The sequence below is a fragment of the Pan paniscus genome, chromosome 13, assembly GCF_029289425.2.
Source record: "Pan paniscus chromosome 13, NHGRI_mPanPan1-v2.0_pri, whole genome shotgun sequence".
Taxonomy (NCBI): domain Eukaryota; kingdom Metazoa; phylum Chordata; class Mammalia; order Primates; family Hominidae; genus Pan; species Pan paniscus.
The window spans coordinates 81,642,233-81,668,214 of record NC_073262.2 but is presented as its reverse complement, the minus strand read 5'-3'; the positions used below and the strand labels follow the sequence as shown (position 1 = coordinate 81,668,214).

At 36.5% G+C, this 25,982-nt stretch overlaps 1 protein-coding gene and 1 pseudogene across 2 annotated transcripts in view; one reads left to right on the top strand and one right to left on the bottom strand.

The window, feature by feature from the left end:
• Positions 1–25,982, top strand: part of CCDC141 (coiled-coil domain containing 141) — a 232,728-nt gene that overhangs the window by 29,272 nt on the left and 177,474 nt on the right. The gene's annotated exons all lie outside the window — the stretch shown is intronic.
• Positions 17,247–23,308, bottom strand: LOC117979272 (small ribosomal subunit protein eS6-like; annotated as a pseudogene).

The window sequence follows — 25,982 nt, the reverse complement described above, 5'->3', positions numbered from 1 at the left end:
CTGAAATCATACCACGTATTTGCTTATTTATTCCATCAACATTTATGGCTAACCCTAATTGCCATCAGGAAATGTTGAAGCCTGTAGAAATATAAGCATTGCATGTAACTGAGCTGTAACCACTAAAATATCTTCATAGAATCCACATAAAACTAGATTCGAATAATTAACATTACATAAATGCATGCATACTTACTTTAGAGACTGCTTTCATATCATTGTCTCATTTTAGTATATATAATAAGGGCCAGTGTGGTATGGACTCATTTTCACAGGTAAGGGAGCTGAGTCTCAGGGAGATTAAGGGACTTGCTCAGGTTTATTAACTGGCTGAGCTGGGACTCACACTCTGATTAAAATCTCGTTTTCATGATCTTTCCATGATGTTGGATCCTGTGGCTTCCTGGCACAAGCTGAGCATGGAAGCCTGCTGCTATCTAGAAATATACACCTGATCCCATGAGAAGTGCTATCATATCACAGCCAACGTGGTCTCATGGGATCAGGTGTATATTTCTAGGTAAGCCTAAGACTGGCCCATTTCCAGCTTGGAGGATTCTGACATGCAGATCCTTAGTTCCCCTGCGTGGGGCAGTGTTGATCAGCCCAGAGTAGCACTCTGGCACACTGGATAGGAGTGTGGGGACTACATAACTGACAAAGAGTAGGAAAATATTTAGGTAAAATTATGCTTTTGGATTTTAACTCTAAAGCTCCTTACATTGTTGAGTGAGAGAAAAAAAAAACCACACACCTGTATTTGAAATACACATGCCCGTTCTATGGAACTTTTTGGATTCTACATGACGGTTATAACAGTCTTTATTGCTAATAAATATGAAACTATTTTCTCTTATCTTATCTATCAAATGATCTTTCCAGCTGGGCATAGTGGTCCATGCCTATAATCCTAGCACTTTGGTAGGCCCAGGTAGTCAGATTGCTTGAGCTCAGGAGTTTGAGACCCACCTGGGCAACATGGTGAAACTCCGTCTCGAAAAATTAGCTGGACATGGTGATGCATGCCTGTAGTCCCAGCTACTTGGGAGGCTAAGGTAGGAAGATTGCTTGAGCCCAGGAGGTTGAGGCTGCAGTGAGCCATAATCATGCCACTGCGCTCCAGTCTGGGAGACAGAGTGAGATACTGTCTCAATAAAATGAATAAAATAAATAAATAATAAATATTTATAAAAATGATCTTACCATCACCGCAAAATAGACTAAGAGCTATACCGATGTATTGGAACTATGTTGTTTCAACTTTAAAGTCAATATTAATTATTAAAGTGTAGTTTCCTACTATAGAATAATCATTTTACTTTTGATATGAGGCAAAGTGTGAAGTAAAGAGGATAGAAAGGGAAAGAAAATAAAAGCGGTTTATGAGTAGATTTTTCTTTCTGAACACTGCTAAAAGCTTTCCTGTATGAAATAAATATTACGTCATTAAACTAGAATTACTGATACAAGAAGTGATGTGCAGTAAGTATTGAGCAATCAAAGGGTACAATAGTGAGACCCTGGTGTTGATATGTCTTCACATGAATGCTTCTCTCTCATCATTAGTGTTCTGCATAGATGAAGTAACGATTATGGGAGTCTTTTTTTTTTTTTATAAATATAAAGGTGCTTCACTTATCAGCAACGTAGACCATGAATATATTTTGTTGATTCCTGGAGTCTCCAGGGAGATGCATCAAGATGATAGAAATATTTGGAAATATATTAAGTATTTGGATTTGGATAAATGTTGGGAACCAAAAAGACTTTCATCTCCTAATATAATATTGGCTTGCTGGACTTTGGAACATTGGCTCAGTGGACACAGTTTTATTTTTGAGCAACCAAATGGTAATTAACACTGACAAAAAGCAATGCTCTGAACTTGGAGCTGTGGGAGTCCAAAGAAGAGGGCCATGGTCTGGCTTTTGGGAAATTATAATCAAATGGAAATTGGATTTTTATTTTTGTTTTTTAATATTTGCTTTTAAAGAATATTCTGAAACATATTTCATTGACTTATCTTTTCTGAATATGAATTTTAGAACATTGATTTGTACTTTTTTTGCTACTTACCTTTTTCACTAACTTCATATTGTATTTAAAAAGAAATATTATACTGTCCAATAAGTACAAAAATGAGTGACACTGTTCTTGCTCTCGCCTAGTTTGTAATCTACAGAATTTAAAACTAGCTCACTCACAATTGTACCAAACAGTGAAACATAACAACCACATTAGGAAGGTGGAAAGAAAGTGACAAAGGAGCCCACAGGAAGGAGTTACTTTTTGCTGCTATGGAGAGAAGGGTTTCATGGAGAAGGCAGCATTGTAATTGGGACTTGAAGGCTCACAGGTTTTAGATAGGCAGATGCTAAAGTGTAGAACATTCTAGCTAAAATCCTTCAAAAAAACAACAGCAAAAGCTAAAAGAAATTTGTGACATTATTTGAAAGAGACTGAAAAAATAATAGAACTTAACCATTTACTGTTCCCCAAGTTTTTAAAAATTTGTGTTCTTTACTTTTAAGTGTCTTAAATTAATTACCTCCAGTTTAGTGGTAAAACTAAGTGCGTTTCTATAAACTAGAGACTCTACCTGTATCCCACAGTTTATGTTACAGATAGACTCCAGTGTCAGGAAAACATATGCAGGATATGCCACATATGTTTGCTCTTTTAGAAAATTGCTATTCAGGGGACAATTTAACGCTCTACTGAAGAGAAAGTCCATAATCCTTTTTTGTGGTTCGCATAGCAGTTGAGGTGGTGCAACGTCTATAAAATGTGCTGTCCTTAAAAGTAGCAATTTCAAAGCCACACTTAAAAAGACAGAGTGCATTTTTCAAGTATTGCAGCACAGCCTTGGTTTCCTATCCTTTTGGAAGCAAAAGGGAAGTAGTGTCTTTTAGCATTTCTTTAAATAACCAGCTTTATGATGTTGGCCAGAACATCTTTTTCTCAGATCCAATTCCAAAATATTTTCCTTAGTTTAATGACTAAGCAAGTAGGAGAGGAAAACTTAAATCAAGCTGGGCTTGACTGAGTCTTGAGGCAAGCCATTTTTCATGGGCTGCTCTTCTTATAAGTGCCATATCTCATCGTCAACACAAAGTCTGCTTACACTGTAAACTGGGCATTCCATTTTGTTCCCTTAAACAACTAGTTTTAAAAAATGTTATTATTGCTGATGTCAATTTATCTAAGGGCTTTATTTGGTAACTGCCCTGATTTTTAAAAAATATCTGAGAATATGTGTTCTTTTTCAAGGTAAGGACAAAAATTGATTTTTTTATACTTTGCAAATAGATTGAAGTGTATTTTTTCACCTCAGACAGTGTCTAATTTTCTTTTAGGATAGTTTGTGTAAACTAGCTGCCACTTTCTTCAAGTTTAAAGATGGTACCAACAAGAAGAGAGGGCTTTATTACTCTTTAAAACAGGGGAATGAGGATTTAAGGAAGGGCACAGAAATGATTTGAAAGGTGGGAACCCAGTGTGCTTAACTCCCAAGGAACAGAAAAGAAGGGCTATCACCCACCCCAGATACACCCCTATAAAGCATCTTTCTTCGAAAATCAGATGTAAGTAAGAAGTGGAAGCTCATTTGTAAGATGGGCTTCTTTAGTTTACAATAGAATGGTGTGGTTCCTTAACACAGGTGTCTCTATCAAAAGATAGAACTATAAGTATTATTTTTTTTCAAAAGTCAACTATTATGCAGAAAGAAAGAAAGATGTGGAGAACACTGGATAAACAGGCCACCAGTATGCACTTTCTTTTGTTGTAAATAATTATTTAAAAGTTCAAAATATCTGGATAAAGTAGAAAATTTGATAATCATAACTTACAAATATTCGTGCTGTATGAAAATAAAATCTGCCAAATGAATAGATTAATACATTTTTGTGTGTGGGAAATCTCCTCCCTCCTCTATTAAAAAAATAAGAAGAAAAAGAAAAAACACTTCTTGAAGCATGGTGACCCACATAGGGAATATATTTTGTATCAGATATTTGCCTGGGGACCAATTCACCCAAACTTCAGCATACGTAGCACCTTTTACCCTTCAGAAATATGAAGTCTCAGCAGTTCATAAAGCCCAGCCTACTCTGCTCTTTACCATCCACCCTGATGCCAACCCTCACCTTCCAACCTCAATCAGAATTCCATTTGTTTTCCACTAGGTAAAATTAACCAGGGAAATAAGAAATAAGTACATTCTTAAAAAAAGAAAGAAGTTTATTCTTGCTTATGCATCGAAAGGTATCAAGACATCAGTGTGTCATTCCTACCACTTATCAATTCACTCAATAGTTAGTAAAAGCATACTCTGTGTCAGGTGCTGGATTAGATTCGATCAATACAACTATGATTATGACGTGACTCCTGTACTCTAGAAGCTTATGTGAAGATGGACCATTCTTAGCAACTTTTTATTTTGAAAAATTTCAGACCTGCAGAAATCCTTCACTTAGATTTACTGTTAATGCTGTTGCATATTTTCTTTCTCTTTCTCATCTTGCCTCTAAATATATGTTTATATGTATACATTTTTTATGGTGAGGGGAGAACTATTTACTTTTTATTTTTTTCCCATAAGTTATTAGGGTACAGGTGGTATTTGGTGACATGAGTAATTTCTTTAGTGGTGATCTGTGAGATTTTGGTGCACCCATAACCCGAGCAGTATACACTGCATCATATTTGTAGTCTTTTATCCCTCACCCCCCTCACTCTTCCCCCCAAGTCCTCAAAGTCCATTGTATTCATTCTTATGCCTTTGTGTCCTCATAGCTTAGCTCCCATGTATCAGTGAGAACATACAACTTTTGATTTTCCATTCCTGAGTTACCTCACTTAGAATAATAGTCTCTAATCTCATCCAGGTCATTGTGAATGCTGTTAATTCATTCCTTTTTATGGCTGAGTAGTATTCCATCATATATATCATACATATATGAGATATATATATGATATATATGATATATATGAGATATATGATATATATGAGATTATATATGATATATATGATATATATGAGATATATATGATATATATGAGATATATGAGATATATATGAGATATATGAGATATATATGAGATATATGAGATATATATGATATATATGAGATATATGAGATATATATGAGATATATATGATACATATATGAGATATATATGAGATATATATGATACATATATGAGATATATATGAGATATATATGATACATATATGAGATATATATGATACATATATGAGATATGTATGAGATATATATGATATATATGAGATATATATGATACATATATGAGATATATATGAGATATATGAGATATATATGATACATATATGAGATATATATGATACATATATGAGATATATATGAGATATATATGATACATATATGAGATATATATGATATATATGAGATATATATGAGATATATATAAGATATATATGAGATATATATGAGATATGTATGAGATATATATATGAGATATGTATGATATATATGAGATATGTATGAGATATATATGAGATATATATGAGCTATATGAGATATATGAGATATATAAGATATATATGATATATATGAGATATATGAGATATATATGAGATATATGAGATAAATATATCATATATATGAGATATATGTGATACATATGATATATATGGCACATATATGATATATATGGCACATATATGATATATATGGCACATATATGAGATATATATGGCACATATATGAGATATATATGGCACATATATGAGATATATATGGTACATATATGAGATATATGATACATATATGGGATATATGATACATATGAGATATATATGATACATATATGAGATATATATGATACATATATGATATATATGATACATATATGAGATATATGTATCATACATATATGAGATATGCATGATACATATCTGAGATATATATGATATAGATGAGATATATATGATATAGGTGAGATATATGAGAGATAGATGAGATATATATGAAATATATGATATATATATTAGATATATATATGAGGTATATATGAGATATATGAGATATATGATATATATGATATTTCTGAGATGAGATGTATATGAGATATATATGAGATGTATATGAGATATAGATATATGATATATATATGATTATATATATATGATACATATATATCTCTCTCTCTCTCACAGTTTATCCACTCATTGATTGATGAGCATTTGGGTTTGTTCCATGATTTTGCAACTGTGAATTGTGCTGCTATAAACATGAATGTGTAAGTAACTTTTTCGAATAATGATTTCTTTTCCTCTGGGTAGATACCCAGTAGTGGAATTGCTGGATCAAATGGTAGTTCTACTTTTAGTTCTTTAAGGAAACTTCACACTGTTTTCCATAGTGGTTGTACTAGTTTACATTCCCACCAGCAGCGTGGAAGTGTTCCCTAATTGCCACATCCATGCCAACATCTACTGTTTTTTGATTTTTTTGATTATGGCCATTCTTGCAGGAGTAAGGTGGTATTGCATTGTGGTTTTGATTTGCATTTTCCTGATCATTAGTGATGCTGAGCATTTTTTCATGTTTCTTGGCCATTTTGATATCTTCTTTTGAGAATTGTCTTTGCATGTCCTTAGCCTACTTTTTGATGGGATTTTTTTGTTTTTTTCTTGCTGATTTGTTTGAGTTCATTGTAGATTCTGGATATTAGTCCTTTGTCAGATGTATAGATTGTGAAGATTTTCTCCCCCTCTGTGGGTTGTCTGTTTACTTTGCTGACTGTTCCTTTTGCCGTGCAAGAGCTCTTAAGTTTCATTAGGTCCCAGCTATTTATGTTTGTTTTTATTGCATTTGCTTTTGGGTTCTTGGTCATGAAATCCTTACCTAAGCAAATGTCTAGAAGGGTTTTTCCAGTGTTATCTTCTAGAATTTTTATAGTTTCAGACCTTAGGTTTAAGTCCTTAATCCATCTCCAGTTGGTTTTTGTATAAGGTGAGAGATGAGGATCCAGTTTCATTCTCCTACATTGGCTAGCCAATTATCCCAGTACCATTTGTTGAAAAGGGTGTCCTTTCCCTGCTTTACATTTTTATTTGCTTTGTCGAAGATCAGTTGGCTGTGAGTATTTGGGTTTATTTGTGGTTTCTCTGTTCCATGTGTCTATTGTCTGTTTTTATACCAGTATCATGCTGTTTTGGTGACTATGGCCTTATAGTATAGTTTGAAATGAGGTAGTGTGATGCCTCTAGATTTGTCCTTTTTTTTTTTTTTTTTTTTTTTTGAGATGGAGTCTCACTCTGTAGCTCAGGCTGGAGTGCAGTGGTGTGATCTTGGCAGCTCACTGCAAGTTCCACCTCCCAGGTTCATGCCATTCTCCTGCCTCAGCCTCCTGAGTAGCTTGGACTACAAGTGCCCGCCACCACACCTGGCTAATTTTTTGTATTTTTAGTAGAGATGGGGTTTCACCATGTTAGCCAGGATGGTCTCGATCTCCTGACCTCGTGATCCACCTGCCTCGGCCTCCCAAAGTGCTGGAATTATAGGCGTGAGCCACCGTGCCCTGTCTAGATTTATTCTTTTTGCTTAGTCTTGCTTTGGCTATGTGGGCTCCTTTTTGGTTTCATGTGAATTTTAGAATTGTTTTTTTCTAATTCTGTAAAGAATGATGGTGGTATTTTGATGGGAACTGCATTAAATTTGTAGATTGCTTTTGACAGTATGATCATTTTCACAGTATTGATTCTACCCATCCATGAGTATGGGATGTGTGTCCATTTGTTCATGTCATCTATTATTTCTTTCAGCAGTGTTTTGTAGTTTTCTTTGTAGTGGTCTTTTGACTCCTTGGTTGGTATATTCCTAAGTATTTTATTTTTTTGCAGCCATTGTAAAAGGGGTTGAGTTCTTGATTTGATTCTCTGCTTGGTTGCTGTTGGTGTATAGAAGAGCTACTGATTTGTGTATATTAACCTTGTATCTGGAAACTTTGCTGCATTCTTTTATCAGTTCTAGGAGCTTTCTGGAGGAGTCCCTAGGATTTTCAAGGTAAATGATTATATCGTCAGCAAACAGGGGCAGTTTGACATCCTCTTTACTGATTTGGATGCCCTTTATTTCTTTCTCTTGTCTGATTGCTCTGGCTAGGACTTCCAGTACCATATTGAAGAGGAGTGGTGAGAATGGGCATTTTTGTCTTGTTCCAGTTCTTAGAGGGCATGCTTTCAACTTTTCTCCATTCAGTATTGTGTTGGCTGTGGGTTTGTCATAGATGGCTTTTATTACATTAAGGTATGTCCCTTGTATGCTGATTTAGCTGAGAGTTTTAATCATAAAGGGATGCTGGATTTTGTTGAGTGCTTTTTCTGCATCTATTGAGATGATCATGTGATTTTTGCTTTTAATTCTGTTTACGTGGTATATCACATTTATTGACTTGCATATGTTAAGCTATCCCTGCATCCCTGGTATGAAACCCACTTGATCATGGTGGGTTATCTTTTTGATATGTTGTTGGATTCGGTTAACTAATATTTTGTTAAGGATTTTAGCATCTATGTTCATCAAGGATATCAGTCTGTAGTTTTCTTTTTTGGTTATGTCCTTTCCTGGTTTTGGTATTAGGGTAATGCTGGCTTCATAGAATGAATTAGGGAGGGTTCCTTCTTTATCTTGTGGAATAGTGTCAAAAGGATTGGTACCAATTCTTCTTTGAATGTCTGGTATAATTCTGCTGTGAATCCATCTGGTCCTGGACTTTTTCTATTGGTAATTTTTAAATTACCATTTCAATCTCGCTGCTTGTTGTTAGTCTGTTCAGGGTATCTAATTCTTCTTGATTTAAGGTAGAGGGGTTTGTATTTTTCCAGGAATGTATCCATCTTTTCTAGGTTTTCTATATGCATGAAAGTGTTCATAGTAGCCTTGAATGATCTTTTATATTTCAGTGGTGTCAGTTAGACTATCTCCTGTTTTGTTTCTTAGTGAGGTGATTTGGATTTTCTCTCTTCTTTTCTTGGTTAATCTTGCTAAAGGTCGATCAATTTTATTTACCTTTTCAAACAACCAGCTTTTTGTTTCATTTATGTTTTGTATTTTGTTTGTTTGTTTGTTTCAATTTCATTTAGTTCTGTTCTGATCTTGGTTATTTCCTTTCTTCTTCTGGGTTTGGGTTTGGTTCTTGTTTCTATAGTTCCTTAAGGTGTGACCTTATAATGTCAGTTTGTGCTCTTTCAGTCTTTTTGATGTAGGTGTTTAGAGCTATTAACTTTCCTCTTAGCACCACCTTTGCTGTATCCCAGAGATTTTGATAGGTTGTGTCATTATTGTCATCCAGTTTGAAGAATTTTTAAATTTCCATCTTGATTTCATTTTTGACCCAGTACTCATTCAGGAGATTATTTAATTTCCATGTATTTGCATGGTTTTGAAGGTTCCTTTTGGAGTCGATTTCCAGTTTTATTCCACTGTTGTCTGGGAGAGTGCTTGATATAATTTCCATTTTCTTCAATTTATTAAGGCTCGTTTTATGGCCTATCATATGGTCTATCTTGGATAAAGTTCCACGTGCTGTTGAATAGAATGTGTATTCTGTGGTTGTTGGATGAAATGTTCTGTATATATCTGCTAAGTCCATTTGTTCCAAGGTATGGTTTAAATCCATTGTTTCTTTGTTGACTTTCTGTCTTGATGATCTGTCTAGTGTGTGTTGTCAGTGGGGTATTGAAGTCCCCCACTATTGTGTTTCTGTCTGTCACATTTTTTAGGTCTATTAGTAATTGTTTTATAAATTTGGGAGCTCCAATGTTAGGTACATGTATGTTTAGAATTGTGATATTTTTCTGTTGGACAAGGTCTTTTACCATTATATAATGTCCTTCTTTGTCTCTTTTAACTGCTGTTGCTTTAAAGTTTGTTTTGTCTGGTATAATGATAGCTAACCCTGCTCATTTTTGGTGTCCATTTGCATGAAATGCCTTTTTCCAACCCTTTAAGTTTACGTGAGTTCTTATGTGTTAGGCAGATCTCCTGAAGGCAGCAGATAGTTGGTTGATGAGTTCTTATCCATTCTGCAGTTCTGTATCTTTTTTTTTTTGAGACAGAGTCTCACCCTATTGCCCAGGCTGGAGTGCAATGGTGTGATCTCGGCTCACTGCAAACTCTGCCTCCCAGGTTCAAGCGATTCTCCTGCCTCAGCCTCCCCAGAAGCTGGGATTACAGGTGTGTGCCATCACACCTGGCTAATTTTTTGTATCTTTAGTAGAGACAGGGTTTCACCATGTTGGCCAGGCTGGTCTTGAACTCCTGACCTTGTGGTCTACCCAACTTAGCCTCCCAAAGTGCTGGGATTACAGGTGTAAGCCACCATGCCCAGCCGGTTCTGTATCTTTTAAGTGGAGCATTTAGGCATTTACATTCAATGTTATTATTGAAATATGAGGTACTGTTGCATTCATTGTGCTCTTTGTTGCCTGTGTACTTCGGTTTGTTTTGTTTTTTGTTTTTGCTTTTTAACTTGTATTTTTGTTTTATAGGTCCTATGTGATTTATGCTTTAAAGAGGTTCTGTTTTGTTGTGTTTCCATGATTTGTTTCAAGATTTAGAGCTTTTAGCAGTTCCTGTAGTGGTGGCTTGGTAATGGTGAATTCTCTCAGCATGTGCTTGTCTGAAAAAGACTGTATCTTTCCTTCATATACAAGGCTTAGGTTTGCTGGATACAAAATTCTTGGCTGATAATTGTTTTGTGTGAGGAGGCTGAAGACAGGACCCCAATCCCTCCTAGCTTTTAGGGTTTCTGCTGATAAATCTACTGTTAATCTGGTAAGTTTTCCTTTATAGAGTATGTGGCGATTTTGTCTCACAGCTCTTAAGATTCTTTCCTTTGTCTTAACTTTGGATAACTTGATGACAATGCACCTAGGTGAATACTTTTTGCAATGAATTTCCTGGATGTTCTTTGTGCTTCTTGTATTTGGATGTCTAGGTCTCTAGCAAGGCTGGGGAAGTTTTCCTCGATTATTCCCCCAAATATGTCTTCCAAGGTTTTAGAATTTTCTTCTTCCTCAGGAACACCAATTATTCTTAGGTTTTGTCATTTAACATAATCCCAGACTTCTTGGAGGCTTTGTTCATATTTTCTTATTCTTTTTTCTTTGTCTTTGTTGGATTGGGTTAATTCAAAAACCTTGTCTTTGAGCTCTGAATTTCTTTCTTCTACATGTTCAATTCTATTTTGTGACTTTCCAGAGGATTTCACATTTCTAAAAGTGTGTCCAAAGTTTCCTGAATGTTTGATTATCTTTTCTTTAAGCTATCTATTTCCTTTAATATTTCTCCCTTCACTTCTTGTATCATGTTTTGGAGTTCCTTGCATTGGGCTTCACCTTTCTCTGATCCCTCCCTGATTGGCTTAATAAGTAACCTCCTGAATTCTTTTTCAGGTAAAGGGATTTCTTGTTGGTTTTCATCCATTGCTGGTGAACTAATGTGATTTTTTTGGGGAGGCCAACCAGTACAAAAATAGAGCATTAAACCACCAAAGCTAAGAACCCTCACAGAATCCACTGCACCCCCACCCCCCACCCCTGCCACTCTACCAGAACAGGTGCTGGTATCTAAGGTTGAGAGACCCATAGATGGTTTACATCACTGGACTCTGTGCAGACAACCCCCATTACCAGCCTGGAGCCAGGTAGACTTGCTAGGTGGCTAGACTCAGAAGAGAGAAAACAATCACTGCAGTTCAGCTCACAGGAAGCCACATCCATAGGAAAAGGGGAAGAATACATAGGAAAAGGGAACACCCCATGGGATAAAAGAATCTGAACAACAGCCTTCAGCCTTAGACCTTCCCTCTGAGAGAGCATACCCAAATGAGAAGGATCCAGAAAACCAACCATGGTAATATGACAAAACAAGGCTTTTCAACCCCCAGGGGGGAGAACTATTTAAAAGGAAGTTTCAGACATCACAAGTTGGACATTTAAACAAATAAACCCAATAAAGTTGTAACAGCTTCAGCAGAAACTCATATAAAATATAGTTACAAGGAAAAGGAGGATATAGGGGGAAATCAAGAAAGTCTTCCTCAGAGATGATTTTGCCAGGTATATTAGAGATGGGAAGACAGCTTGAGCAACAGGAAAAGCATGTATCAAGGTCCCAGGACCAACCCCATGCACAGCATTAGGAGAGCAGTAAGTAGTTTTGTATGGTTGGCCCATGTGCTAGGGATAAAAAGATTGGGAAAAGGGTCATGAGAAAGATAGGATGGACAAGTAGGCAGTGGCTGAAACGCAGAAGGCCTCGTATGCCACTAAAAGGAGGTTTCTCTTTATCTTATTGCTGATGAATAATCATTGACAAGCGATAGCCTGAGGAGTGACCTGATTGTGCTCTGTATTCAGAACTTTATAGAGAGAACATCTAAAGTTAAAAGAACAACAGTGAAGAGGGACATTTTCAGGTACCCTGATAGTCCTGTGGGTAGAGATATTTGGGGGACTCAAGGCTTTTCAAATGCCCTAATATCTTACTCATGAATTGGTGCACTGATTTTTCCACCCCAGAATATATATGTGGAGTGGTGCTTCCAAAACGTGATTGTATGTTACAGTCAACTGAGGAGTTTTAAAAGAAGAGATTCGTGGCTTTTACTCCAAACCTATTGAGTCAGAATCCTCTGAAGTGGGACCTGGGGATCTGTATTTTCCAAAATTTCCCCCAGGTAGCACTGGTGCAGCCAGTTCACTGAGTGAGGTTTGAGCACATCAAGTTGTAGAGGGAGAATAGGAAGGATTGGCTTCAGAGGTCTTACAAAGGGCTCAGCTGCTCAGTGCCCATGACACCTACCAAATGCTGCGGGAGCAGGTTGGTTATATTAGCCTGCCTTGCTGAAGCTGCCATGTCATATGTCTCCTAGTGTCCTTGGAAAGTCTTGCAAAGTCAGGCACATGGTGGAGGCTCCTCAAGTATTTGATAAATGAATGAGCGTGGCTGAACTCTAATGTTAGCAAAGACTAGCAGTATGACTAACAGTGTGGTTGTATATTTTTGTTTGACCAAAATACTCTAAAATACCAATTTATTCAAACAAGAGATACATATAGCCTAAAGCCTATCTATTTATTCAGACTTTCAGCAGTTCTGTTCATTTTAATTTTAAAATTAGGGCTCAGTCATTTTGATAAAATATCTGCTCTAAAGAAGATAACAGATCTTAGAACATAGACGATGACATCAGTCATCTTGTGAACACTGTTACCCTGAGATTTTATGGGCTAAACTAAGAAAATGTATTCTCTGGTACTACTTCTGAATCAATTAACATCACTGCGTGATTGTGATAGATAATCTAAGTGATGACAACTGGACATAATATTGGTAGTTAATTCAGACATATATTAAATAATGGAGACAGGAAAAATCATTTGAAGCCAAACTTGACAGTCACGGCATGATGTTTATTTCAAACATATTTTGAAAGAAATGTTTTAAAACATTTAATCTTTTTGCTTGGTAAAAGAAGAGATAGTATTATTGCATTCATTAGTTGAGGTTTTATTATAGATGTCAAAACCAAGACCCTTATTTGACATTAAATTTTTTAAAAAAATTATTTGTTTCTGACCCTCACCCATTTAAAATAAAAATCTCATTTAGACATTTTGTGTCTAGAGAGGTGCTGAATGGGCAGTCAGAAGGTGGATGTTGGGGAAACAGAGCTGATCTTCAGGAATTGACAGTTGACTCTGTTCAAAAACCATGTTCCAAAGTAACATGCATTTTAAAGCAGCTAAATAATGATGTTTATCAGATGCAATACTTTTGATAAACAGAGGTGATTTAAAGATTTCAATTTACTTCACATGTTTATTAAGTTCGGTTTGGAGAAGCCATGAAAAATGTGGATTAGGTCTCTGTGTTTATTTGCATAAGTAGGAGACCAAGTTAGAAGAAGGCTGAATACAGGAATACTGTAACATTGTCAAGGTTCTGTCTCTCCAGCTCATGGACAGTCTGTCTACACATAGCTGATGGTATGGCCAGTCAGCTACACCAAGCTCACATCTTATCAAATTTGTAACTAGTGAATAGAATCTTTACAGATACCCTCAGCAGAAAAGATTCTGTGAAACCTGATTTTCCAGACTTTAATCATTTTCCATCCTTGAATCAATCATGTTTTCATCCTTGGGCCCATCAACTCATTGACAAGGGAGATGGCAACTGTTATGGAGCTGGCCCTATGTCATTACTTTCCCTTGTCAGTGGGTGAAGGAGCAGGTTGATCCTTCCCAAAATCCTGTGTCATTGGTTTCTCACATGGAAGGAGGGTTCTACTGAGAGAGAAGAAAAGTGTTATTCTATTGGCAAAAAGAAAAGAAAAAAATCAATAGGTGGCTTAATTTTCCTATTAGTGTTTAATATGTTTAATGTAGAAAGAAAAATCAGTCTTTAATGGCAAAAAAAATTTTACATTACCAAGTGAGGAAACATTGCTTCTCTTCAACAGTGAAAACAATGGTTTTATTCTTGTATTTCAGTAACGTCTTAGATATTATATGCCTCTCGCCAACCCTGGATCTAATTTTAAACCCTTGTATGAAATGTGTTAGACAAAAAAGTTAAACATTTCACATACAAAGTTTCTAGATTTCAGCTACTCCTTGTGCCTTGCAAATGGTAAATACTCATTATCTGTTGCATAAATTAATTAATTATTGTATCACTAAACCATGGAAATAGATGGGTCCTTAGAAGGCATCCAGTTAATCTCTCAGATGGGTGCAGATATTTCCTACAATATCTTGCAGAGTGATCATTGAACCACTCTCTGAACACTTTCATATGAAAACTCCCACTGTTTTTTTCTCAGGGAGTTTGTTTGCCATCTACCAACATCTTACATAGTTAACAGAAACAGATAACACTGAACAAAGGGACATTCACAGTTTGCTTAATTTCTTTTTCTCCTCCCCACCCCTGTGTATGTTAAGATAAAAATAACAAATTGAATGATATCTCAAGTAATATTATCTGCCAATGAAATGCAAATGAACAAGCTGGTCTTTGTTCAGGGGAAGAACTCCAGTGAGGGAATTGATTGAGGAGAGACAGAAGTCATGGGCCATTGTTTCAGCCTTGAGGCTGCCTGAGAGGAAGTAATGATTCTCCTGGATAGTTGGTACCTGGACTGAGAGCTAGGCTGGCTTCTTTGTGGCTGTTGGAGGTGTATCCTCACTGGAATGACAGAGAAGAGGAAAATAAGGTTCTGTGTGATCTAGAAGGTAGAGAGGTACAGAGTATCCAGAGACGTATCTTGTATTAAGAAACACAAATACCACTGGGCATGGTGGCTCATGCCTATAATCCCAGCACTTTGGGAGGCCAAGGTGGGTGGATCACTTGAGGTCAGGAGTTCGAGACCAGCCTGGCCAACATGGTGAAACCCCATTCTACAAAAAAATACAAACATTAACCAGGCTTGGTGGCACATGCCTATAGTCCCAGCTATGGGGGTCGGGGGAAGTAGAGGTTGCAGTGAGCTGAGATCGCACCACTGCACTCCAGCCTGGGCGACAGAGTGAGACTCTGTCTCAAAAAGAAAAGAAAGAAAGAAACACAAACACAGTATTGAAGCAGTGATAGGATGGTGAAACATAGGTCCCACACAGTCTTGTAGTGTTATTTGTAACTTCTGGTAAAAAGATTGTTTATAATGTAATATGCTTGTTCATTACAATGTTACTTTTTTATTGTTTTTTAAATAGATGAATCACATATGTAAATAATCTCTAAATGCATCTCATCTTTGAATTAATTTGCTGTCTTTTCCTCCTGTAATATATACATTATAACGTATTTTAAAACTATTTAAACAATCCCAGTGTGTTACATTGTTTAATAATTTTCTAAACCTTTTTTTTTTTTAATTCTCCAAATAATGTTCACAAGTATAAGGAAACCTATGAATGAGTTTTTGTGGAATAGTTTAGATCCATTTACCTGCATATTTTTCATTACAGATAGTCTAATTGGAGGGAAATCACTGTCAATTAATCATATGTAGTTGAAAATATTTAAAGAAATTTGTTCATATTAGGTTTGAATAGAGCATTCCTAAAGTCTTCCCTAAATTGTAAGCTCTTTGGTGATTTAAAAGCTCTCAGGAAGCCAAAAAAATTTTTGTGGCTTTTAAGAATTTAGTCTTTAGGCCGGGGGCGGTGGCTCATGCCAGTAATCCCAGCACTTTGGGAGGCCGAGGCAGGTGGATAACCTGAGGTCAGGAGTTCAAAACCAGCCTGGCCAACATGGCAAAACCCCATCTCCCCAAAAAATTCAAAAATTAGTCAGGCACAGTGGCGTGTGCCTATAATCCCAGCTACTAGGTGGGGCCGAGGCAGGAGGATGGCTTGAACCTGGGAGGCAGAGGTTGCAGTTAGCCAAGATCGTGCCACTGCACTCCAGCCTGGGCAACAGAGCAAGACTCTGTCTCAAAAATAAAAAAAAATTTAGTCTTTAATGTTCTTTATTTAGGAAGCATTTTAGATACTTACTAGAGAGGACAAGGTGTAGTTTCAAGAAAATTTCAGGAAATCAATATCCAGATGTCATTCATAGAATAGAAATTTCAGATGGCATCTTCATCTTGACTCTGAAAGATTAATTACAGAAATGCTTGGCAGTAGAATTAGAATCAAATTGACAATAAAGTATTTATTAATTCAAATACAATTCTATCAAATACCATGGATAACAGTTCCATGAACAATTTTCACATATAATTTACCTATCAGCAAGCGACTATTATTCTTAAAAATTGATCATTTGTATGCATTGTATGATTTTTTGAAACAAATGTATTAGAAAAATTATTAGCATTAGAAGAAGTAGCATAAGATGATTTATAAGCATTGGCAATATGGTAGCAGTAATGACAACATATGTTTGCACTCACATATGTTCATTTTATTTTGGGGAGGGATGGCCCAAGGATGCATAGAGAGGAATATATCAGTATCTCCCTAATCATTAATGCAGTCTTCAGCCCAAGGGAATTACAAATCCCAAAATGCAACATTTCATTCTTATTTTAACATGGATTTCAGAAACCAATAGACCAAATTTGTTGAGGTAATTGTATTTACTATGAAGCCCCAAATGCTGAGACTTGAACTTTATACAATGTAGACTTTTGCCAAGTTTACTACATTTCTACATTCAATTTTAAGTAGTAGATGTTTGTACCCTCCACCTCATCAGCATATGTGATACAATTATTTGTTTTCATATACAAAAAATAAATCATTTCACCATAGAGAATGAGTATGAAGTTTAAGAACAAAATGAATGATTGCGTTTTTATTCTGAAAAAAAGCAATTATTTTAAAAACATATTCTAACATACATGTTTCTTGACAGTAAATCATTGTTACTTGGATTCAGATTAAAATATCTTATGTTTTGAACTTTCATCATTTCTGAAATTGTCATTGCAAGCTATCATGATTGGCATTCCATGTAGACATTTCAAATCAGAAATAAGTTTTTGTTTCCTCTTGTGGGTATGGTGTCCACTTAGTTTATTCCTACTGTGACTTCAATATGTTCCCTACAAGTGGTTGATAAATACACAATAATAATAGTAGTTAGAAGGTACACAAAAAGATAAACATAATTAAAATAATAGCTAATATTTATTACATACTTACTATATTTGAGGCACTTTACTAAGAGCTTCCATGGATTACTTCATTTAATCTTCACAAAATCTTATAAGATAGTTATTATTAGTGTTCATATTTTATAACAGGCTGAGGCCTAGTGAGAAAAAGTAATTTATAAAATGTGCAGAGCTACTACCTGGTGGAACCAGAATGTGGACTCTAGCGTCTGGTTCTTAATCACTATGTTACGCTGCATGCCATGCTTTGACAGGAGGTTTATTTCACAATGTGGCCACTCAAGGCAAATTCATCTCCACCACTGGAGAAACAGCTCAATGTGAATGATTTTTTTTGTTGTTGGAAAACATAATCTTTATACATGAAAGATAATATTATGTCAACATTTTCTTCATGACCAAAATTGTCTCCTTTTCATGAGAAGAAAAATTTTCAATTTTATTTTAGAAAGTTAATATAAGTGACAATATAAGGTTAATTCCATCCAAAAACAATCACTGGGCAAAATAGATCTTTATCCCATTTTCCGGATTGACTCAATATATCAATCAAGTTAAATGAGTAATTGCTCTACTGTTTACTTATGTTTCTGGCAGAATATCTTTTATAACTATTTTGAGTTCACAAAAAGAATATCAGTCCTACTCTATTTGTGAGAGTTATTATTTTGATGTATTTGTGATGTTTCCTGGGAGCTTTACCCCATTCATTACAGTGTCCTTTCTGGTCTCAACCTTCTTTCTGGGGAGTGTAGTCTGATTTTATTTACTTGTTACTCAAAAAATATTATTATTGACTGGACTCAGAAGTAGACGCTCTTAGAGAGGACAGGCTGCGTTTCTTGATAATCTGCTCCTGGCGTATTTTTTTGGCCTCCTTCATTCTTTTGGCCAAAAGTTTAGCATGTTCTATAGTATACTGTTTCTGCAGAGCAACATAGCAGCATTTATGTTGTAAGACATTTGGAGTAACAAGATGCTGAATCTTGGGTGTGTTGGTCCTAGGCTTACCTTCTTTGTTAAAGGCCTTTCTTACCACATATTGTTGGACATCATCTTTTTTTAGAGAGATTGAAAAGTTTGTGGATTCTGCTAGCTCTTTTGGGCCCCAAGTGATGAGGCATCATGGTGTCAGTCAGTCCAGGAACATCCTTCTCTCCCTTTTTTACAATAAGTCAATTGAGAACATTTAGATTGACATCCACAATGCAATCCTGAACAGCTTTACACTTTCTTTCTCCAGTTCTTCCGGCTGTATAACAGGAATGCCCTGTACTCAGTAGCAGGTGGACATGGTCATGGGCCAAGACATCCTGCTTCATGGGAAAACCTTGTTTGTCATTCCTACCACTGATGTGGACTACATAATCCTTCCATTCTTCACCCAGAGCATCAGCAGCTACTTCTGTGGCCATGTGCTTGTCATAAAAAGTATGAACTTTGGCCGGGAGCAGTGGCTTATGCTTGTAATCCCAACACTTTGGGAAGCTGGGAGGGTGGATCAGTTGAGGTCAAGAGTTACAGACCAGCCTGGCCAACATGCCGAAACCCCATCTCTACTAAAAATACAAAAATTAGCCAGGTGTGGTGGTGCACACCTGTAATCCCAGCTACTCAAGAGGCTGAGGCAGGAGAATCACTTGAACCTGGGAGGCGGAGGTTGCAGTGAGCTGAGATCACACCACTCACTCCAGCCTGGGTGACAGAGTGAGACTCTGTCTCAAAGGAAAAAAAGAACTTTGCGTTGATCAGCCACTTCAGTGAATTTCTGGCAGCCAGTGGCTGAGAAGGAGATATTCAACTGCTTCAAGAAGCAGCTGATTGCCTCTGAGGTGCCACAAAAAAGTGGTCTCCACTTTCTTACATCAAACTCCGTAATGTCTTTTGTCTTCTTGGCTCTGTTAATCCTGCCATTCCTGCCTGTGCCCCCCAAGGTTCTCTGATTTCCAGATGCTTTGCTATCTAGCACAGCCCTCCATCTCTTTTTACCTCCTCCTCTGATCTTTTTAGTTCAACTTTATGATTTTTTTTCCACCTCAAGCTGCTATTCTCTTCTTACCTTCCACAAATGCTGCAACCATAAGCCTGGAAAGGCAGAAGTGGTTTCTAGCCAGTTGGAGTATATTGACTCCATAGTTCATTGGCATAGATTATCTCTGGTGTTGGTTGCTGACACTGCAGCTGCACATCAGCACATTTAGGTGATACTCCCAAGACTACACTCCTTTCTTCATTTCCTCTATTAAGCTGTTTCTCAAATTGTGCTTCTCATGTCCCTAAGAGTTCACAAATATACTGTGAGAGATGCGTAAGTATCTAAAATAATCTCAAATTTTGATTTAAAAATATTTAATATACGCTACCAAATTTCAATGCTTACACTTGTGCTTGTATTTTCATTTCATTGGTGCTAAAGGAATGGCAGTGTTTGACTTTTTTCGTATTTTCTCAAACTGGGGATCCGTAGCTTATTCTCTGAGTTCTTGTGTTCTCAAGATTGAGAAACACCGCTCTGCAGTGCTTGAAATGGACCTGGGCAAATAAGCATCACCCAGGCCTGGCTATTCACTCCTCATGCATCTGTTGTGTACTTTCTATGTTACACACTGCATTACACACAAGGAATAAAAAACAGTTCTTTTCAAGGGTTAGTGGGGAAGTCAGATAAGTAAACAATTTTAATTTATTATGATATTGCTAGTCAATTGGTACAAATTTCTGGAGAACAATGTAGCAATTGCATCAAGCCTTGTGGATAATCCTTAACCCAGTAATTTCACTTTTAAAAATTTATTTTATGAACACAAGAGGGGTCTACAAAGATTTGTATGAAAGGACCCAGAAGTCAAATTAAATGAGGATTATTGGAATTGACTCAGCTCAACATTACTTACAATAGTTATAAATGCAAAGCAGATTTAAAATTTAACAACAGGGGAATAATTACATAAATTATGGCATCCCATGTGATGGGAGTTTAGATAGCCACTAAAATTATTTTTTCTACAAAGTATTGAAAACAAAGGACTCATAATACTATTTTAAGCTGAACAGCTCTCTAAACCAGAAGTCAGCAAACTTCTTCTGTAAAAGGGTCAGATGGTGAATATTTTAGGATATTTTATCTAAATTTTAAATTATTTTAGGTAAATATTTTAGAATCATATTACTCTGTGAGTTGCAACTATTTAGACTAGGCTGTTGTATTGTGATAGTAGCTGTGGACAATATGTTAACCAGTAGACATAGTTGTGTTCCAAAAAAAACTTTATTATGGACATTGAAATTTGAGTTTCATATAATTATTATATGTCATGGAATATTCTTTTTTAAGTTTTGTTTTCAACCACTTAAGAATGCAAAAGCCATTCTTACCTTACAGGCCATACAAAAACAGATGGCAGGACAGATTTGGATCATAAGCCATAGTTTGTTGATCCATGATCTATACTGTGTGATTCTAATTGTGTGTGTGTGTGTGTGTGTGTGTGTGTGTGTGTGTGTGTGTGTGTATGGTGGTGAATCTCTGAGCAGTGGAATCATGAGCAATTTTTATTTTTTATGATTTTCTTCTATTTCTCCATTTTAAAATATGAACTTACAGTACTTTTATAATCAGAAAAGCAAAAAATAAATGTGCTATAATAATGACTATAATGGTGGAAAGTGCTTTAAAGGGGCTAATACCCTTGCCCCAAGTAAGAGGGGAGGATGAGGGTCAGGGAAGGTTTGCTGAGACAACTTCTGAATAGTGTTGCGAAGGATGATGAAGAGTTGTTCAAGGATAGGTGAGTCACGGGAGAAAGAGAGGAGAGTGAGAGGCCAAAAGGAAGGGTATTCTAGGCTGAGAAATAGATGATAGACCATAGGAGTGTCAGGGAACCAGAAAAATTTCAGAAGGCTAGAGAACAGTGTTAGGGAGTCAGCCAACAGGGATAAGACTAGAAAAAGAATCAAGCACTGAGGATCTTATTTGGTATGCTTGGAATTTTATTTTTTATCTTAAAATCAATTGGCAGCATGGAAAGATTCGTGAGTTGCTGAGTGACATGCTCATACTTCTGATTTAGAAAGTTCTATATGGCATACGGGTAGAGAATGGATTGGGTGAGGGTGAACCTAGAGGCAGGAGAACAAGTTGAAAGGCTGTTGTAGGAATTCGGATGAGAAGCGTTGAAAGATGAAACTGAGGTATGGGGATGGAAATAGAGAAAGGAAAGGGTTCAAATGATATGTAGGAGTTGACTCAGTGGGCCTTGGTGACTGATTAAATCTTGGAGTTGGAGGAGATGCACAGGAGAGAATGAAGGTACCCTTCTGTGTTTTTGCTCCTGACAGCCAGGTGAGTTTCAGTGTAAATAAAGAAGACATGATCTATTTGTAGATGGTTTGAATTTGAGGTAGTTGTGGAAAATTTGAGTGGAGCTTTTCAATATGGAAAATCAGGAGAAATAAGTTAGTAGACAGTGGTTGCAGATTTAAGAGCTGATGTGTTCACTTGGAAAGAGGGTGTTGAATAATGACCGCTACACTTTCTCCGCCATTCCTATTGGACTGTACAGAGATGCAATCCAATCAACGTTCACGACTTGCTGTGATAGTCTATTCAAATTTTAGAATCACTTGTCCTTAGCTCTCACATAATGTATTTAATATTAATGTGTATTTAATGTTAAATACACATTAACATTTCTGGAGTAAGTTAACCGTACTTTGAAAAAGTTGCCCAAATGATTTTGATATATGCTTCTCAGACCCACCATTGACACTTGCTTGAGAAGAAGACATCAAAGACCGTGATATCCTGAAACACCTAGATGTTTAAAAATAGGAAGAGAAAGTGAATCTGTAAAAGAGTGCAGAAACACAGAAGAAAAATCAGAGTGCACTGGTAGTCAGTGGAAGAAAAAAAAATTTTAATGGACCATGCAACAGTATTAATTATGAAGAGATAATTAAATAAAGATTACTGGCGTTGACCAAAATGAGGTCATATAGACCTATACAAGAATATTTCAGTAAGACGATGGGGACAGAAACCATTCAGGAGTGAGTAGAGAAGTGGATAGGTATTAAGAAAAAAACTGAAGCATGGAGGAAATGAAAACAATGCAATAGCTAGATTCCTCCTCAATCTTTTATATTTGTTACCACAATATGTACTATTATACTTAAGAGATATTTGAAAAATGCTTGCTGAATAACTGAGACAATGACTGAGTGAATACATTCATGAATAACTTCAGCTTCCATTTGGTATTATCTTCCCTGAACTGTAAGGGTCATTAAGAGTATTATTTTATTTGAACAAGTGACAGTTTGGTTTTAGCTTTAATAGAGGATAAGGAGCACTCTTTCCATTCTAGTGAAGTACTTTCTACAGCTCCCTGTTGATTGAGAATGTTCTAAGTGCTGTAGAATACTGTATAAATTTTTAAACTAGAAATCCATATACAAATATTCTTAATTATATTGCAATATTATTGCTGAATTTATAAATAAGACATGCAAAAATGAGATTTCTCTTGCTTTTAAGTGCATTTTCAGATATGAAGTTGTCTTTCCATACCTTATGGTTTTTGATGGTCATCCATGGGGAAGAGCTGCTTCTCTTCATTTAGACAACAAATCCATCTACAGCCGACAGCAATAGAGAGAGACCACTTGAGGGGACGGGTTAAAGGCTGGAGCACCAGGCTCATTTTAAGTGTTCAAAATCCTATCCTCAAGTTTGCCTGATTTAAATTCCATAGTATACACATCTTATGAAATTGCTAAAAGAATTGTATAGCTCTAAACAGGAAGTGAGAGAGAGAAGACTTCGAGGGTGTTATCAATGGTTTTCCCACCATTGGAAAACTGGGAATCATGGCATTCTGGGGAATGAGGAGGCAAATTTTGGTCTGGTCTAATAGGGATGCTATTTGGTGGGACAATCCTTCCTCAAGCCCCTCCAATCACTACTACACACACGTGACAACTAAAAATGTCTGAGAACCAGTGACAGGTGCTGGAGCTGTAAATGTGAGTGAGACAACTTAGGTCTCTGTGTCTCCTTCCCAGATCTGAAATCATTATCATTGGCATGCTGGGGTATCATGCCCTGTAGCTGTCTCCATTAGTACCTCACTTGTGTTTGTGTTTCAGGCTGACTAACTGATACATACTGCTCCTTAGGGGAAGAGAAAAGAAAGAAGTAGCCTCCATGGAGGCTCAGCAATGGACAATAAAATAAAATAGTATTTCCTGAGTGCTGACAGCATATGAGCAATCACCAGATTCAGAAGGGAAGGCCTGGCCCACAGGATGATGTGGCACATGGGCAAACAGAAAGCTGGACCACTAAAAGAACCACAAGGCCTTCCTAACACCTTTACCAAGGCTGAAGAAGTATCACGGAGACCCAATTTCTCCACATCAAAAAACTGCCAGGGTAGATTCTGCCTTTGGGTTCAAGATCATGTTCTATTTCAAGAATCTCATAGGAGGCACACTTTAACTGGTCACTCCTGAGATTTTGGATTTGCTAGAAATATCCCTGTTCTATTAATCATGTCTAGTTCATTCTGTTTGAGTCCCTGTCTCCTTCAGTATTTCAGATGGTATTTGATAGGTCTTGGGAAGCATTGGGCCATACCTGGCCTCTGATCCCAGCAGCTTAAGAGCGATCTAAAATTCCAAGGAAATTTGAATCAGACAGTTTTCTACAGATTCCCAAAGCAGAATGTCTGCTGACTTTCTTTGAGAAAATACCACGTGTAATTTGTATCAAATTAAATCCAGAGGGTTCTGCAAGAATGTTCTGGCCTTGGATCCGCAATGAATAGAACATTTTGCTGTTCACAGTGGAGGTCATGGGAGAGTCCCAACGAAATATTGGAAGCCATAATCATAGCTAAGTTGCTCTCCCTAAAGCCTTTATATCACTGATTTATAAAGTGTCATTTGAGTGGGAAAATAAAAATATTAAGAGGAGCTTATTTTATGTGTTTAACAAGCCTAACAGGTTCCAAAGGCAACCCTATTAGATATAGAAATAGCCCATTTTTGGATTTATTTTAGCACCTTTGTGCCAAATCTGAGAAATATTAGTGGGAAGTTACATGTTTACCTGGTTTTCCCTAGAATGAATTCATAGTCTGTTATTTCTTATTCTTCCCTCTATCACTGCCATAGAATTTTCCAATTTTGGCCAGGTGCAGTGGCTCATGCCTTTAATCCCAGCACTTTGGGAGGCCAAGACAGACGGATCACCTGAGGTCAGAAGTTTGAGACCAGCCTGGCCAACATGCCAAAACCCCGTCTCTACTAAAAATACAAAAATTAGCCAGGCATGGTGGTGCATGCCTGTAATCCCAGCTACTCCAAAGGCTGAGGCAGGAGAATCTGGGAGGCAGAGGTTGCAGTGAGCCAATATCGAGCCACTGCACTCCAGCATGGGTGACAGAGTGAGACTCCATCTCACCAAAAAAAAAAAAAGAATTTTAAAATTTCATGGAATTTGTAGTTTCAGTTCTTACCACACTCATTGTCATAGGAAAAAAGTTAGAATCTAAAACTTTTAATATAATGTTTTCATCTTATATATTCTTGAACTAACACTATCATAAGTGGAGATTGAGGCCAGGTTAACCTATTTTAATGTTAAAAAGTTTAAAATGAAAAATATGCACAATACAAAATTAACCAGCCCTTACTATGGTCTAAAACTTGTCACACAAGAATCAAATGTCCAGTTATTATGCTCTTAAATAGCTAGGTAAGAAAATATACACTTTTGGTCAAACTCTCCTGCCAATTTAGACACTCAGTTGTCTGTTTATTCTAAATAGCAAAGAGAACAGAGCTGGCACATACTCATCTATCTCTTAGTGGATATTCATTGCCATTTCTACCCAATCTTCCTGAGACTTTTTTTGAGTTAGCTGTGAAATTATCAGTCTATAATCTAGATTTTTTGTTTTGTTGCATTATAAATTTTATTTCTTTATTAAGTATAAGAGAACCTTGGTGACATAATGTGCCAATAAAGGACTTTACATGTGTAAATGTATGTGTCAGCTTGGTATGGTGTGGTTGTGTCCTCACCCAAATCTCATTTTGAATTCCCATGTGTTGTGGGAGGGACCTGGTGGGAGATAATTGAATCATGGGAGCAGGTCTTTCCTGTGCTGTTGTCATGATAGTGAATAAGTCTTATGAGATCTGATGGTTTTAAAAATTGGAGTTTCCCTACAACAAGCACTCTTTTTGCCTGCTGCTATCCATGTAAGATGTGACTTGGTCCTCCT